Source organism: Ambystoma mexicanum, chromosome 4p, assembly GCF_040938575.1.
Source record: "Ambystoma mexicanum isolate Mex_15411 chromosome 4p, UKY_AmexF1_1, whole genome shotgun sequence".
NCBI lineage: Eukaryota > Metazoa > Chordata > Amphibia > Caudata > Ambystomatidae > Ambystoma > Ambystoma mexicanum.
The window spans coordinates 864,324,194-864,340,622 of NC_090927.1; the positions used below are offsets into that span (position 1 = coordinate 864,324,194).

Consider the following 16,429-nt stretch of genomic DNA (forward strand, 5'->3'; position numbering starts at 1 on the left):
CGGGGCAGCCAGCTGTGCCTCTGTGAGTGTTGGTGGTGATGCTGCAGGAGCAGCTGGCTGTGCCTCCGTGCGTGTTGGTGGTGCTTCTGCAGGGGCAACCGGCATGCTCACAGGGCCTGTAGTTTGCATGGGCGGGGCCGGTGTGGCCTTGGCAAGTGGTTGCATGGGGTGTGGACCTCCTCCTCTGTGTCAGTGTCTGGGATGTGCTTGGTCCACCCTGTTCGCTGTCAGCCGAGGTGCCTCTGGGGGTGAGATGGGCATGCCATTATTCACCTATGTGACATCATATGGCCTTGCAACATACAGTTTATGCACTGAGTGACATGATGCCTGTCCATGGAGTTATGACTTCAGGACGATATTGATGCATGAGAGTGTGGTACAGGGGCCCAATGCTTTTGGTGCATGCACTCCACCTTGGTATTGTGTGTGCCTTGTGTATGTGTTGCTTCTCATGTTGTCACTTTGTGCACATGACCAGTACTCATGTGGCGATATGTGTGTTAGGATGTTTGGGGGGCAATGCTTGTGTTCCCCTAGGCAACAGCCATGTTTTTTGGCCACTATAAGTGTTGGATGTGGTTAGGTGACATGCAGTTGGACATAACACTATGTAGTGTATACTGCATTTCTCTGTCCACTGTGTATAGTTGTATTGGTGTGGCACATTGTACTCACGGCCCTCAGCATGTGTCCCTGCACTGGTTGCCTCCGCTCCCACTGCCTCAATTTCCCTCGAGGTGCAGCACACAGCTGCATTTCTCCTCCCATGGCATGAGCTTGATTGGAGAGGCTGTCACTCCTCCAGTGGCCAAACATTCCTCCCTGTGGGCCAAAAGCAGGCTGCAGACCCTAAGGCATAGGTAATCTCACCGCTTATGGCAGTCTTTTTGGGTGCATGGGACGGGACATGGTGGTAATGGTGACCGGCATGTCTAGTTGCGTGCTCCCGCAGGGTTGTGATGTGCCAGTGATTCCATGGTTGTAGTTGCTGGAAATGGTGCCATCGGTTCCACGGATTCACCAGCACATTACTGACAAACTCATAATGAGGACCCATGTCATAGCTTCAATCCTTGCTCAAAGGTAATTTTATCCTGCTTGGAAGCCAGAGCATCAACATTTTTCTTAATCTTTCAATCTGAAAACAGAACATAAACATATATTGTGGACATTGATATTGATATTTTTTCTATTGCGCTCATACACATGTGTTTCAGAGTGAGGCAAGGGAAAGGGAACAGGGGAGAACAAAAACAACGGTCTTACTAGGCCCAGTGACATTGAGAACGTGCAAGTGCATGGTAGAGGGGGAAGGGGAAGAAGTGCATGGAAGGGGGAACAAAAAAAGAGTGCAGAGCGAGAAGGAACATACACAAATAATAATACAATAATAAATAAAAAGGCAACAAACAATGGGAGTGCAGCCAGAAAGTGGCAAGTGCTGGGTTTAGGAAGAAAAGGGGAGGGCTGTCTGGGTACAAATACAGACCCCAGTGCAGGGGGTGGCCCGGAGGCAGTGCATGAGGGTGGCAAGATGAGCAGGTACCTGGGCCCGGAGGACAGAGGGTGGCCAGGTGCATGGTGCTGAGGGAGAGTAGAATCAACAGGGGAAAGGAGAGGGCAGAAGCAAAGAGGAAGGTTTTGAGGTGCTTCTGGAACCGGATATGGTTCTTCTCAAGTTTTAGAGCGGCAGGGAGGCAGTTCCAGAGGGGGGCCCCAGCCGAAGACAGAGATCTACCCCCAGCTCGTTTCTCTGAGAAACGACTGAGCCTGAGGGAGTTAGAGGTAGAGGAGCGGAGTGCTCGAGATGGGAGGAATTTGCAGAGGGATAGCTGAAGGTATGTTGGACCCAGGCCCCAGAAAGCTGTGTGGACAATGCAGAGGTTTTGAATTTAATCCTTACATCCACTGGGAGCCATTGGAGAGATTTCACAGCTGGAGAGATACGATCCCAGGGCTTGAGGCCAAGGACAAGTCTTGCAGTCCTGTTCTGGATAAGTTGTAAAGGGCGGAGAGTAGAGGCAGGTAGATTAAGATAGTCCAATTTAGAGAGAACCAGAGATTGTTGTATCTCAGATGTTGTATCTCAGCTGTTATAAAAGGACAATCCAATATATTTTTCTGTCTGAGTCAATTTTGAAAAAAGGGGATATCTTAAGGATAGAGTGTCTAGTTCAATATTCACAGGTTTCCATGCCTTATGAGCTGTTAAGTTCTAACTACACTTCTTATCTGTTGGAAAATGTTATACCTATTACTGCCGGAGTCATTTATGTAAACAGCCCTATATACAGTGAGTGTCAACAAAGATTTTCCTCTACTCATTCCTTACTTGTCATGTTCAAGATACGGTCCATCAGGAGTCAGCCATATCTCCACCTCACAGGATTCTCCAGAACGCAAACACCAGGTCTTTAAATCCCTAAACGACAAGGCATGGTCAGGGATAAGTACAGCATCCAGAACGCAGTTGCCAGTAAGATGATGTATCACATTTAGGCCACCTTTATGCACATTATTAGGCAAAGTCTTGTCCATTCTTAGGCATGAGCAAAGGAAGCATTTTTTTTACTAAATATTTAGAACACAATCTGAATTAGTTTCAGTTGAAAAAATGCATATGTGTGTCTTAAACGATTCTGGTCAAGTGAAATAAAGCAACTGGATCGTTGCTATCAGTCTACTATTGTGTAAACGTGGTGGCCATGTTTGACCCAATGCACATTAATATGCAAAGCCTTGTTTATTTTAGTGTGAGCAAAATCACTCAGCTCCCAAAGGAGCATGTTTTTGGTCTTAATATTTTTAACACAATCTGAAATAGTTTCAGTTGAATAAAATGCATATTTGTGTCCCTAAAAAAACGATTCTGGTCAAGAGAAATGAAGCAACTAGACCGTTGCCATCAGTCCACTAGTATGTCATGACATTTTTTAAAAGTGCTGCATGCAAAGAAATATAAATGCAAGTATTATATAAGATACCATTCTAACTTCACTTATTAAAACATGTATGTTTTTTAAAATGTTGGCTACTTCCTGGCCAGATTTTGCAAAATGTTTTTCATATTGTAATTTGTTGACATGGTGAAATGGTAACAAATAGTTCATGTAGTTCATGTTCAATACCACCAATATTATACGCAGCCAGACCAGTAGGAGTGGTTATAACACACTAAAGGATTATTAAATGTGTGTGCGGAAACTATTTCACACTTGCAAAATTATAACACATAGAATATACAGCATCGGCTGCTTCAAGAAAAGGAGAATCAATTCACTTCCTTTCACGCATCTGAGAAAGCTTCAGCATTTCACTAATATAAGTATTCATTTATTTGTGAGTTTGTAGTGCACCAAATTGCAGTACCACCACTTCCAAGAACAAAATGATGTAGCAATAGTAGTGGCATTGCTTCTGAGAGCTTAAGTCACAAGCTCATGACAGAACGGGACTTGACCTGCATTGCTGTTCATGACATATGCTGCTCTAATTCATTCACTCTCAATAGAATTAGAGGCATATAGCAGACTGGGAGAGTGGAAACATTGATTACTGCAGGAATATTCAGATTATTAACCACCATCGCCGCCACCGCCACCACCGCAGCTCAACTTCAACCAATCATTCAGGATGCAAGTTCCGAGCCAATGGACCAGAGAATAAAAAGCATTTCAAGCTAACAGGAAACCCATGGGACTGTAGATCATTTAATGCACAGAGCAAGGGGAAATAGTAAGGTAGCTAGGTACAGGCTTTAGTCAAATGATGCACTCCGGTTCCTCACTGATGCAATTTACACAAAATACACTATGTGTACCTTATTGCATACCGACAGTGCTGTGTTGACTTTGGAAGGGAGGGGCATTTAACATAACTTGAGGGGCCTGAGTGCACAACTAAAGCTGAAGTGCATTGAGCCAGAGTGAATGAAGTCCTTAATGTACAAGAGTGGACTCATGAGATTCAGCGTGAGATCACAGAAACCAACGCTGCTTTATTCAACTGTAGATTGCAAGAGACTGAAGGAGTTCACTATATCAGGTAAGCTAAATTGGGCAGTGGACCAGTATAATCCATTCCAAGAGAAGTCCAGTGCATGCTGCTGATGGCCATGTGGTGCAGTTACGAGAACCAACTGATTGAATTAGTAAAAGGCGATCTGAGGAACAGACATGAAGATGATCCAAAATGATCAGGCAGTAATAAACACATCAGAGAGCGAATTTCAGTACATTGATGCATAGCACCTGTAACAACAATGCACAATGGACCAGTGGAGCTGATGCATGCTGATCTGAAGCAGGCAGAGAAGGCTCCCCAAAAATCACATTTGGAGTGCATCAAAGACATCAAGTTAATCAGCTCAAGCTGCACCATTCGTCTCCTGACTACCAGCTCCACTGACAAATCTGCAGATGTAACCCTCCTCAATTGGCAAAAAGGATATGGAAGTGGTTAGTCATTATATATGGGATATAGAGTAAAAAGGCTAAAGAATTTAAAAAGAGCTGTCATGCAATAACCTTTTCATGTAGAAAGGAGCCATTTCATTTGCTAAAACGCATGGCCACACTATTATTCTTTTTATTAGCACCCGCAACGAGGCATCTTGGGACCTCCCAGCCCACCAGGGAGCTTGGAAGGTGGGATTTATCTCATGGCATTGCCTGCTTTCCAAAGCCCCTGAACAGTGGCAGGCCTTCAGCTTCACCTCCCAGTGCTATGGCCTTTAGTTACCAGCACCTCCCCTCTTACCCAACCCTATCGCCCATCCCCTGTTCCCCCATTTGACTAAAACAAATTTGTATTGGGTGTGTTGTTCTCATAGCAAATGGCCAAGTTTTATTTTCTCAATTTAGTTTGGGAGAAAGAGAGGTTGCAGGGTGTACCCCCTGCTTTCAATCTGAAAAACTTAATGAAAAGAATTTGAGTAAATATAATTCTGCCTCCACTGGCCCACCTGTTATTCACCCTGAAAATATGGCCTGCATCACACTAGGAGTAGTCCTTTTCTTCCTAGGTCCATGGAGGGCATTTTGTTTTGTAGTGTTTTTTAACTTGAAAAATGGAAACCACGCCATCCAGTGGTTAGTGGCCCAAGAGGGATATGGGTGCCACATTGTGTAGGTAGGAGGTGTAGCTCGTTTCCAACATTGTAATATACATTTCTCTATTGTCCCACACACCAAACAGCACCCTTATTGGGTCTTGGTCCATGGTAACACCAACATCAGTCAGAGAGTGTCTTTAGGATCTCGACCCAATAAGCATGTCGGTTCATGCATGTCAAAAACATGTGTGTATGATCGGCCGCCACAATTCGACAATGTGGGCAGGCACTCTCCTGGTCACGGTTACACTTATTCAGTCTGTTTGGGGTATAATAAAGCCTGTTCAGCAGTTTGGATTGTATGCAACGGTATCAGAAATTAAAGGACACCCTACTTGTGTGGGAACAGAATTTCTTCCATACGTCATCTGTGATATCAAGGTCAAGCTCATTCGCCCAGGCGTTGCAAGCTTTGGGATGCGGGTCTAGGGTTTTTGCTACTAGGAATTTGAGACCACTCTGCAAGCACCCATGGAATTTGCAATGTAGAGTTTTTCGGGTTTATCGGGAAGTATTGTAGCATTTCCCCTGCCAACTCTGAATGTCCCGGCCGCCAGGTTTGAGGGGAAATGAATTTCCCTTCACGGAACAGATCAGTTAATGCTTGGTATTCCAACGCTTGCCAATGCTGTGATAGGGACTTATCGTGTGTGGGTTCAATCCTGGGGTACCCCAGATGGGGAGCCACTTATAGTCACCTTGGTGACAATAATCGGTTCCATGCTTGCAGAGTGCGTATTGGGCTTGAGCCGCTATCCAGTATAGCTTCAGATCAGGAGCGGTGAAGCCCCCCCGCTCGTAGGGTACGGTCATGTGCATCCACTTCGTGCGAACGGTGCCGGCATGCCACAGAAATTGTGCCAATGCTACATGCAGATTTTCTAAGTATTGTTTGCCCGGCCAGATCGGGACGTTTGCAAAGATATAGAGGAGTTTGGGTACTAGGATCATTTTTTATCAGTGACAGCTTCCCCGCCAGTGTGACCGGAAGGGAGCGCCATCTCTGTATTTTGGACTGGACATGCCTTTCGGCGGCAGTATAATTATCAGCCAGTAGGGACCGTTTGGTTTGAGACATCTGTACTCCTAAGTATCTGATTCCTCCTGGTGACCACTGGAGAATGTACTCACACAAGGGTTGGCGAGTTGCCTTAGTTAGCGGGAATATCTCAGACTTTGCATAGTTAATGGTGAACCTGGAGTAGGTGCCTAAACGGATTATATCCCTAAGTATTGGGTCTAGATTAGAGGATGGGTTCCTGACATATAATAGTACATCATCAGCATTCAATGAGATTATCTCAGGGGCCTCCGTTAGACATACACCTTTACCAGAGTGCTGCACCCTAATATAATCCGCCATGGGTTCGATGGCAAATGCAAACAAAATAGGGGAGAATGGGCAGCCCTGAAGGGTGCCCCTGTTCAATGCTAAAGGTGCAGAGGTTTGTGAATTGACCAACACCCTAGCCGATGAGTCAGTGTAAAGCAGTTTAATGAATTTGATCATATTAGGCCCCACGCCCATTTTCTCCAAGACTTCCACAATGTACTGCTAGGAGACCATATCGGATGCCTTTTGGGCATCTAGCGTGACAGCAACGGTGTCCACTGTCTGATCAATTCTGGACATTATATTAAAAAGTCTTCTAATGTTTAGTGCTACAGAGCAACCAGGAACAAACCCTCCCTGATCCTCGTGCACCGGCTGGGGCATGATTGGCAGAAATCTATTTGTGATTGTCCTGGCGCTGGCTCAGGATTTCAGTTAGGTATCCCACTCTAGACAGTGGGATTACTATCCTTTCTTGATAAGACTTGTTCGACACCTCCTCCCTTGCTTCTCACTCCCTCCTCCTCTCACCATGCCATGAGAGGAAACCTGTGTTCCCCTGCTAGCTCCCATCTCCATGTTCTACTTTGAATGAGTATGGCTGTAAAAACAAGAACCACCTCAGGGTGTGTGGATTTGTGTCCAGGTCTCTGGACATCCAAATAAGTGTGGGCGGTCACCAATTTGAACTGCTGGCCCATACATCAGTAACGCACAAAAGGTACACCTGCCCCATTCTACAGCTATACATAATTGGCTAGTGTTCTGCTCATGGATTTGGGAAAATTCTGCTCCAAGGCGGATAGTGAACATGTCGGTTTGCAGAAAGAATACCAGTATGTGTAAAACAGGACTTTTACACAATGCTCCCTGGAGCTGGCCAAACAAATCTTGGACGACACAGCCCAATTAGGTGATATTGGGGTGGCTCTTTTCAATCTGACCGATTTGGCTGCTCCAAAGAGTTTGGGATAAAGCATTAAGAATATCAGACTAGACAAAATAAACTCTCAGTGGTTTTTCGTGATTGGCCTGGGAACATTTTGGACATCTTCTATTTTGACTCTTTGTGGTAGAACCTGTGTTTCTAACCTGAAATCCCAGATGCTCGACACAAAACTGGACAAGGCGACAGATTGGCTGGTAGATGGGCTTTCCACAGTTAAGCCCCGGCAAAGTTGTGGTTGGGCCACAAACTGGTCCATCAGCCTCTGGAAAGTTGCTAGATCCCCATGAAGACCAAAGGGTAGGAATATGAAATGGAACAAGCACCTGACCATGGAAAAGATAGCCTCTTCATCAAAATTGTACCTGAAAATAGCCTTTTATCATGTCAAGCGATTAAATGAATCTAGTCGGGCAGAGACTCTCCACCAACTCATCAGTCATGGGCATAGGATAGGCATCAAACTGTGATACCTCCTTTAATCAAGTCCATTATATTACAAAAGTAACTACAAAGACATACAATCCATCAAAGCATTATAAGGTACGTATCAGTGCTACAAGACATTCAAATTAGATAAATAGTTTAACAATATTGTAAAAAGCAGAAATAAGTACGGTGGGTTTTAAGAATAAGTAGCTCAGTCACTGGATGAGGTGATTTTCAATTGTTGTCCTATCTGCCTTACCTTAATTCCTCATTTAAGATATTTAAGATAATGCCTAGGCTTCAATTGCAGGGAGTGTCTGGTACTTACTGATACTGGTATAACCACCTCTTCCTCAACTGCAAGTTCTTTGGGCAGTGTAGATGAAAGTGCAAATCAGACTGCTTCCAAGGGACTGAACAAGCAGAATTTTGTATAGTGGATTATCTGCTGATAAACTCTGCTAGCGGCAAAACATGCAGCCTGCATTTCATATATAGAGACTAGTTATAGCATGGAAACCTAATGTTAAGATAAGGCTCTCGGGCTAAATTAGTTTTAAATAGTAAGTAGCATGGACATCTTGTTTTATTAACAGAGTCAAGAATCAAAGCTTCATAACACAGTGTATTGACCTTGTTCTTAATAGTTTCTCAGCAGTAACTAATGTACCTTCATTCAGAAGAGTGGCTATCCCTGTGTTATGCAGGAGAGTGGCTATATGATTGAACCACTTCCAGAATTTCCTGCCTAGGATCATTACTACATCCCAAAATATCTCATTATATTGCTGGATGTTAGGTATTTTATTTAACCATAACCAATTAAGTAAGGTCTTGTTTAAAGGTTTGTTGGATACATTTATTTACAACTGTAGATAAGGTCGCCAAATACACATAACCCCAAAGTTCACTGCCATATTATGTGGCAGATAAAACTTGGGCTTTGTATACGTCCAATATGGTTAAAGGGAGCCGATTACCAGGCTCGGAACTCGTGTCATGTGCTGCTCCCGAGTGTCTTTTTAAGATAAGTGCACTTTTGTTAAATTGGAAACCAGACTTTGCATCATCTCGGAATCTGATGCCTAAGTAATCTAAGGAGCTCACTTTTTGAAGAGTCCCCCTCCCCCTATAGTAATGTTTGCCCTGATCTTGCATGTGTTATGGCAGACTATTACCACCATTTTTAACTATTTATTAGAAGCCTTCTTTCTTTACGAAATTCGATAAGGACACATAGCTGCTTCTGTAAACCTATTTTAGTCTTGGAAAGAAGAGCCATAGCATTGGCACACATAGGTATGTCGACCTTCCTCTTAGAAATAGAGGGTGCATCTGCATTTGAATTTTAAATTCTCAGGACCAAATCGTTAATATACAATTTGGAAAGAAAGGGGCAAGGACATACCCCTACCTTACATCTTTGGCAGCAGAGAAGAAGTCAGTTATTTCTCCATTCAGCACCCTCGTAATGGCTGATGTATTATTCCCAGAGCCACTGGATTGGGCTTAGAATTTCCAAAGGAATTTTAAGATAGGGTATTTGTAGTCTAATGAACTTATATGATCGAAGATTTAAAATCAATGAACAACTAACAAAGGGTTTCCTTTTTTGGGGTCAGAAATGTACTTTGGATCAAAAAAAGGCAGAAGGCCTGCTCTGTCAGACTGACATCCCATGTACAGCCTGCCTGGAGATTTGAGATGTTCTCCTCATCTAACCATTTCTGCAGGTGGCCGAAACATATTTTCCCATAAAGCTTAGAGAGGCCATCAATGAGGCTAATTGATCTATAGTTAGCTGGGGATTGGCTGTTCCCTTTTCTTATAAATAAGGACAATTTCGGCCTGCTACCAACTTGTAGGAAAAAAAAACGCAGACCTTAGGCAGTTAAAGAACCAGGTGATAATTGAGATCCATTCTGGTCAAATAGATTGATATGGAACCTATCTACACCAGGGACCTTCCCTATCTTTTGTGACTTCAATGCCTTGCCTGCATCGTCTTCACCAATTTCAAGCAGGTCCCAAGACCCATACTGTATGGGTAAGATTGTATCACTCTCCGTACTTGGTGCATAACAACTAGAGTAATGTGTGAACCAAACATCCTTAACTATGGAGCTTTCCACTTCATGGATATTTGAAGGGGCACCAGAGATCGTTTTGAAATAAATAATCCAAAATGAGTGCCAGTGTTTGTTTCATGGGGCATTTTTCACAGACTCCCACTTAGCCTCTTTGGCAGATTTCCTCTTAGTTTGAATCAAGTTCGTATAAAACATTCCAAGTATTGGAATTGATTAGAGACTATTTGCTTTTAATTCCGTCAAAAAATTCCTCCTTTCTTCAGGGGAACAGTATTCTGCATCATAACAGAAATTTTGTGATTGAGCAAGTTTGATGATGTTAAATGGCTTAATATTTATTGAAGAAAATCCTACAACCAGAGCAGAATAGTATACTTCTAAGGCGACTGTGTCAAATCTCTCACACGTCAAAATGGTTTTAATTAGAGGTAGGACTGCTGTATAAATCTGAGGCGCATAAAGACTGCACTCAGTCTGCCCATCTGATCCTGCTACCATTGGTTAACATAATATCTTTGCTATTGAGTTCTTTGGAAAACCTCATGTTCAGAAATAGCTTCCCATGTAGTGTCGGACAGACCGAGTCCTGGTCACTTTCCTATCAACCTCAATAGATTTGCCACTTTCCCAATTTGCTGCTTCCAGAATAACTTGTACTCTTCTTCTGATGGTTGGCCTGGTTGGGTGGTCAATAGATAGGCAGCCATTGCATCCACACACACACAAACTTTAGAACAAGGAAGCTATGTCTCTTGATTGATGATAAGTACATTTGGGTACACCCAGAATTCTTCTTCTTCAGCAATTAAGCGGGTACTAATAGCAAGAGGCAACATTTTCTGCATGTTAGCTGACTTACAATCTATTGAATCTAGACACATCAGATCACTAGATGGAATCTTGACCATTTCGATATTGACATTCAATTTGATATCTACCGATACTAACAGACATCCCACCCCCCTCCCCCCGGTCAGTCTCTAAAACAGTGAACGGCAGGTATGGAATAAGTAGTCTACCCTGCCTTATATGGACCATCAACTACACAGGTTTCTTGTAGCCAAACCACCCTATCTTGCTTCATAAAGGCACATCAGTCTAAATCAGGCATTTTTATATTTTACTCTGGCAATAATCCATAATACAATGGGAAGTTCATGGGAGCATTTGCCTCTGGGTGAAAATTCTTTGAAGGGGAACAAGTGTTGGTTTGGGGATTGTAATGTCAGTCAACATCACTACAATGCCTACTGATGGTTCCATATTTTGGGGAACTGTGTATAGGTTGGATCTTACACTAATATTCCTAGCCTAGATCACTTACAGCTTGTTATTTTGGGTCTGTGTTCTTTTTGATGATGGAATCTTGAGCCTACTTGGAGACCTTTATGGGGGAGAGATCTAAATCTATAGAAGATTGACCTTCCACCAGATATCTTTTCATCAAAGTGACCTTTCTAATGTTGACATTCAGAGAGCTACTGCCCTTCACTCTTGAACCTCAGTGATATCATCCCTAATGACCGATATACACCCCCTCTTGTAATGGAGCCAGTGTGAAACCTTTAGCCAAAGAGTCCCAGCTTTCATTTATATAATTAGAGCTGGGGCACATTAGTTCTTAGGTATGAATTTCCTGAGAGTGAATTTAGATTATCACAATTGCCTTGAGAACATGTTTGGTAAATGGCTTCCCTTGTTCCTCGGGTTACCTCTCCTGAGTCTTTGTCTTTTGCACACACCCTGCACCGCTGAAAAGAATTGTTGGCATTTACTTATGCCTGCAGTTGCCTGTGAGTAACCAGATAGCAGTTTGGGGAGTTTAAGGGATTAAGTTGCCTCATATTCAGTAATAACTTTTAACAAGCGAGACAGCATACCCTCTGAGTTCTTGTTACATGTACGCCCATTTGGAGTGCTACAGTATAGACTTGCTTGACTGGTTTAGAGATATGCTTGCCTTTTTCTTTGTATAATGCTGGTGTCCCCCTATTATGCATGCCCTTGGTGCTTGATAGGGCTGAGGCATAATACGACTTACTCCACCTACACCAATTGATGTTGTAGATAAGGTTTAATGTTGTATTGCTTGAAGTATTAGTAAGTTCTAATCAAGAGTTATTGTTAACAATAGCCATTGTCTCAGTAGCTAATCTGTCTCGTTCGTTAAACTCTACATAATTGCTGTTAGTTTTAAGACCTTACAGAGTTCATAATCTGTTAGAGGTATATCTTATACAATAACACTTCTTGAGGTTTTGCCGGTCACAGGAGTGGGGCCCACTCGGTGTTGACCAATTGTTCACCAGCTAAGTCATGTATAATACGTGCCCTGAAAAGTTGTGGTTGCCTTCTTGTTCTGTGCCGCGAGGAACTTCACATAGGGAAATATGTTTAACATTAACTACTGGAGAGGGAATAACACCATCTTTCCTGAGTCTTAGAACATTTCTTTGGCTCTTGTTAAAGGAAAACAGTAATTTCAGTTTGGAGCTGCAGTGGTTATGGGGAGTGGAAGTCTTCTTTCGGTTGTTCCCAGCTCTCCTGACAACTTTGTGTTTGTGTGCAAGACATAAAGCAGTACCTCAAGAGCATGGAGTAGCTCGTTTGCCTCCTCGATGGGTAATAACGCTGGGTTGTGTCTCTTTTTTGGAGGGGGCAAGCTTTTCTTTTTGTCACCATTTAGATGAAGTACAAAAACAAACGTTCTTTCCCTTTGGAGGCACAGACAAATACAGGTGCCTTTGGTTACCCACCAGATCAGGGACCCTATGCACCTAGGGAGCCCAGCAAAGCCAGCAAGGGTCTGAGTTTTTTTATTAAAGAAAAAATGATTTTATTCTATTAAAAAGATACATTCCTTCCTGGGAGGAATGCCTCAGTGGCTCCGGGGCAGGCAATGAGCGACTCCCTCTATCCCTGGCCCCGTAGGTCCAGCAAAAGTTGCTTTAAGGAACTGTACTACTTAAAGTCTGGTCCCCTGTCCCATCCTCCCTTCTGCTCTGCGCTTAAATCACTGATGTGTAGCTTCTATCCTTGTCCCAGGGCCTTCAAGCTCCGAACTGCCCCAAAGAGTGGCACCCTCAGCTGTAGAAAGCTTTGGCCGCAAGGGCAGTCCGGCGGAGCTTTTGATTGATGGCTCTGGGGGCGTGGCCAACAGCAGCATCCTGAAAAGGCAAACAACATGGCTCCCCAAACAGCAGCACCCTTAGCCGTAGCAGTCTTCGAAGCAAGAGTAGCCGGGTGCAGCTTTTGTTTGATGGCCGGCTTGCGGGTCATGGCCAGCAGTAGTATCCTGGTGGCAGCAAACAATGCATTGTTCCAAACAGCAGGACCTTTAGTCAATGAAATGACCCCGGTGTTGTCAGGTCTTTGTGAGGAAGATAACAGGTGTGGACCATTCACTAGATGGCCTTACGATTACTCCAAGATCCAACATCTTTTTCAGGTCCACACACTTGTTTCCTGGCTTCGGGTAACTTGTAAAATTGAAGGTGAATTACCCTTTCTGAGGATGTTTGTATCTCATAGGCCACTCCCGGCACACGTCCTGGCTTCACAGAGAGTACATCGTTATAGCTTTCAATCCATTCTGCCAACTCGTGATGTTGGCCCGGAGGCAGCCCCGCTGGCATCGTCAACCCACGAACGTCCATTGGCAAAGTGACATCCCTTGTGCTATTGGCATACAACCGGAGCAACTATGGATTGCAGTTTTCCCTCTAGCTTTTGGTGATACCCCAGCAATTCCTGAGCCCCGGGGTGCATGGACAGTGGCAGGGGTACCAAGGAAGTAGCTCTGAGTGACAGTTGGTTCCCATGGCCACCCCCAAATGATCTCACTTCCATTTACTAACAGAATATTAAAGTTGGAATCTGCGCAATTTGGAGACTAGGATCTCAGGGCAACAAAGAACCTGCAACCGAAGGAGGAATTAGAGTACCTTTGCATGAGTGCAAACTGCATTTGCGCACGTGTAATACAAGTAGTGGCAGTGAATACATTTGCAATGTATTTGCACGGCTGCTAATGCGATTGTTCACTTGCAAAGTTAACTTAATTCTGCCCTAGATTTTGCTTAAATTGCGGTAATCTCATTCCACCCAATTTACTTGGAGATGTGGAGAGGACCCACTGAGAAATGGGCTAAAATAATGAGTTCCTGTCTGTGAATGAACACAAAAAATGCATATTTTCTGGTGAAGAAATCCCTTTTAACATGTTGTTTGTTAGCTGTCTAAGTTATACCGTTTTTAACTTAGAGGCCACTCTGTGTTTGCAAGATTCCGCATGTGTTAAGAGTCTTTCAATTACACCCTGCAGCACTGTCTGCATGATTAGCGGTCTCGCTATGCAAGTTCGTCTTAGTCAACCGCATTTTACATTCATATACTAATGTTTAGACATAGTGCCAAAATAAACAAAAAAGACCACACAGCACTGATATATTTACCTGCTCTAGAAAAATATATATATTTTATCTGATGGGCAAAATTACAGTGCCTCCCAAATAGCGAAGTGATTTAAGCACTTACAGAAATCAGTGTTACATTTGCAAGCCACATGTTCGGCACCAAGCAGGACTGGCTCAGATCCTTCCGAGGCGGATGAAATAAGGATCCCTAAATTCGATGCTAGAAATGCATCAGAATTGCAGTTCTACGTAATGCGTAACGACCTATTACCACACAATGAATACACACACATTACTGTTGTATTTGAAAATACATGTTCTTGATGTTGAGTTGGCGTGGCACACCCGAGCAGCTGAAATGATTAAGCCTGCACTAGTCACACATTGCAGCACTGCCTTTTGGAAACCCAAGCACTTTTTGATTGATGGATACATGTGTTGAAGAACTGCAGTGCACTGACAGCACATGCGCATTTCTCTTCTGAGAAAGGATGGTGAGCTGAAGACTGGTTGAGACTCTAACCCGGGATATAGGCCGCTAGAAAGACACTACCAGGACCCCCACCCCCCCTTGTGTGTGCTTGTTTGTAAACAACACACATCTAGCTGTGGTGAAGCAAAGGAGCGCTATGCAACAAAGTGAAGCAATGATAGGGTACAATAACATGGATACAATTAGTAGGATGGCCATTGCCTGTAGACTTGGATGGGCATGGAGTAGGGATTGATGAAAAAATAATAACTGAAATACGCTTACAAAATTCTAGTTATTAAAAGGAGTCCAAAATATGCAGTTACATGTTTTTACTATGGTGATTCCTTGACATGACGCAGATGGATTTTTGTTATGACAGGGGGCAGAGGGCAGTTAGAAACAGATCCAATATAGGCCAGGGGCAAAACATTCAAAAGTCAATACAAATGCACAGGGATTGTTACTGACACCTTATTGTAGTACCTCACATGGCAGCTATAGCCATTATATGATTAATGGAGTACCACAACCACAGATGCAGCCATATTAGGTCAGGTGTAGCCTACTGTATACACATACTGTATATAATTTCCCATGTATAACCTCGCATAGCAGGTATGCCATAACTAAGGTATAGTCCATTATGTACAGATGTTGCCTAACATGTACAAGTGCTGCCATCATAGGACAAGTGCAGTGTCTGGTTCCTTAAAAAGGCCATTTAATAGCACCTACTGTCTCCTATCACTGGTGTGGTCTCCATATGTAAGGTACCACCTCATGTGCATGTTCTTACATCACATGTAAGCTGTATCCTCACAAGCTTCAGAAAGGCCATCTAATGCCAGTTCATGCATCCAATGCATGTTATAGCCAGCATATGCAGGGTAGAAACTCAAATACAATGGTCCTGTCAAATTGTGTCATGTGCAGCCTCAAACGTCCCAGCAGTGCAATCTAATGCCAGCAAATACTTAATTTCCCTGATAAGCATTCCATATACATGGCACAAACACACATGTGCAAATACTGCTGTTATATGCTCTGTTCTGTCTAAAAGGCCTCAAGCTCCATCTAATGAGGATGGCCTGGTATAGTCACCATATGGAAGGCACAGCCTGACAAAATCAGCCGCTGGTTATCTGGTAATATGGGGACATGTCCAATAATTACACGAGGATTGAATAGAGAGTTGCATGCTGGTCCTTACTGCTTTTAAGTGCTCGGCTAATACCTCAGAAAGGTGAGGGGCTGGGCTGACACTGCCGAGTTTTGAACTTGTGAAGTGCAGGACTGACAAGTGTCTGAGGCAACTGCTTACCTTGTTGCGCTATTCACCCCGACAGCATTCAATGCACAGTCATCAGATGTAAGGTGCCGTCTCACATCTCCCTCATTACCAGAAGAGCACATCCGAAGTAATGATGTTGGCTGTATAATGACCACAGAGTGTTTACTTCAGTTTACAGTTCATCCGATACTTAGTATTTGTTGCAAGCTCTTTGGAGATGCATTGAAAGACACAGACCACGATTCAAGCCTCTCAAACATGTGAGAGAACCTGTCGGTCTGACCTGCTCAAGCTTTGTTTTCACTTCATTTACTTTTCGCTTTTATTTTTGGTT

The 16,429-nt window shown here is 43.5% G+C and overlaps 1 protein-coding gene across 9 annotated transcripts in view; it reads right to left on the reverse strand.

The window, feature by feature from the left end:
• The window catches only part of FUT9 (fucosyltransferase 9), a 1,273,880-nt gene that overhangs the window by 1,084,583 nt on the left and 172,868 nt on the right, over positions 1 to 16,429 (reverse strand). For 8 of the 9 annotated variants that reach the window (XR_011260450.1, XM_069606441.1, XM_069606430.1 and 5 more), the window contains exon 2: positions 2,336 to 2,425. The exons of the other annotated variant lie outside the window; for it this stretch is intronic. The gene's annotated coding sequence lies outside the window, so the exon portion shown is untranslated. The remainder of the gene's footprint in view (positions 1 to 2,335; positions 2,426 to 16,429) is intronic. 9 annotated transcript variants of the gene reach the window in all.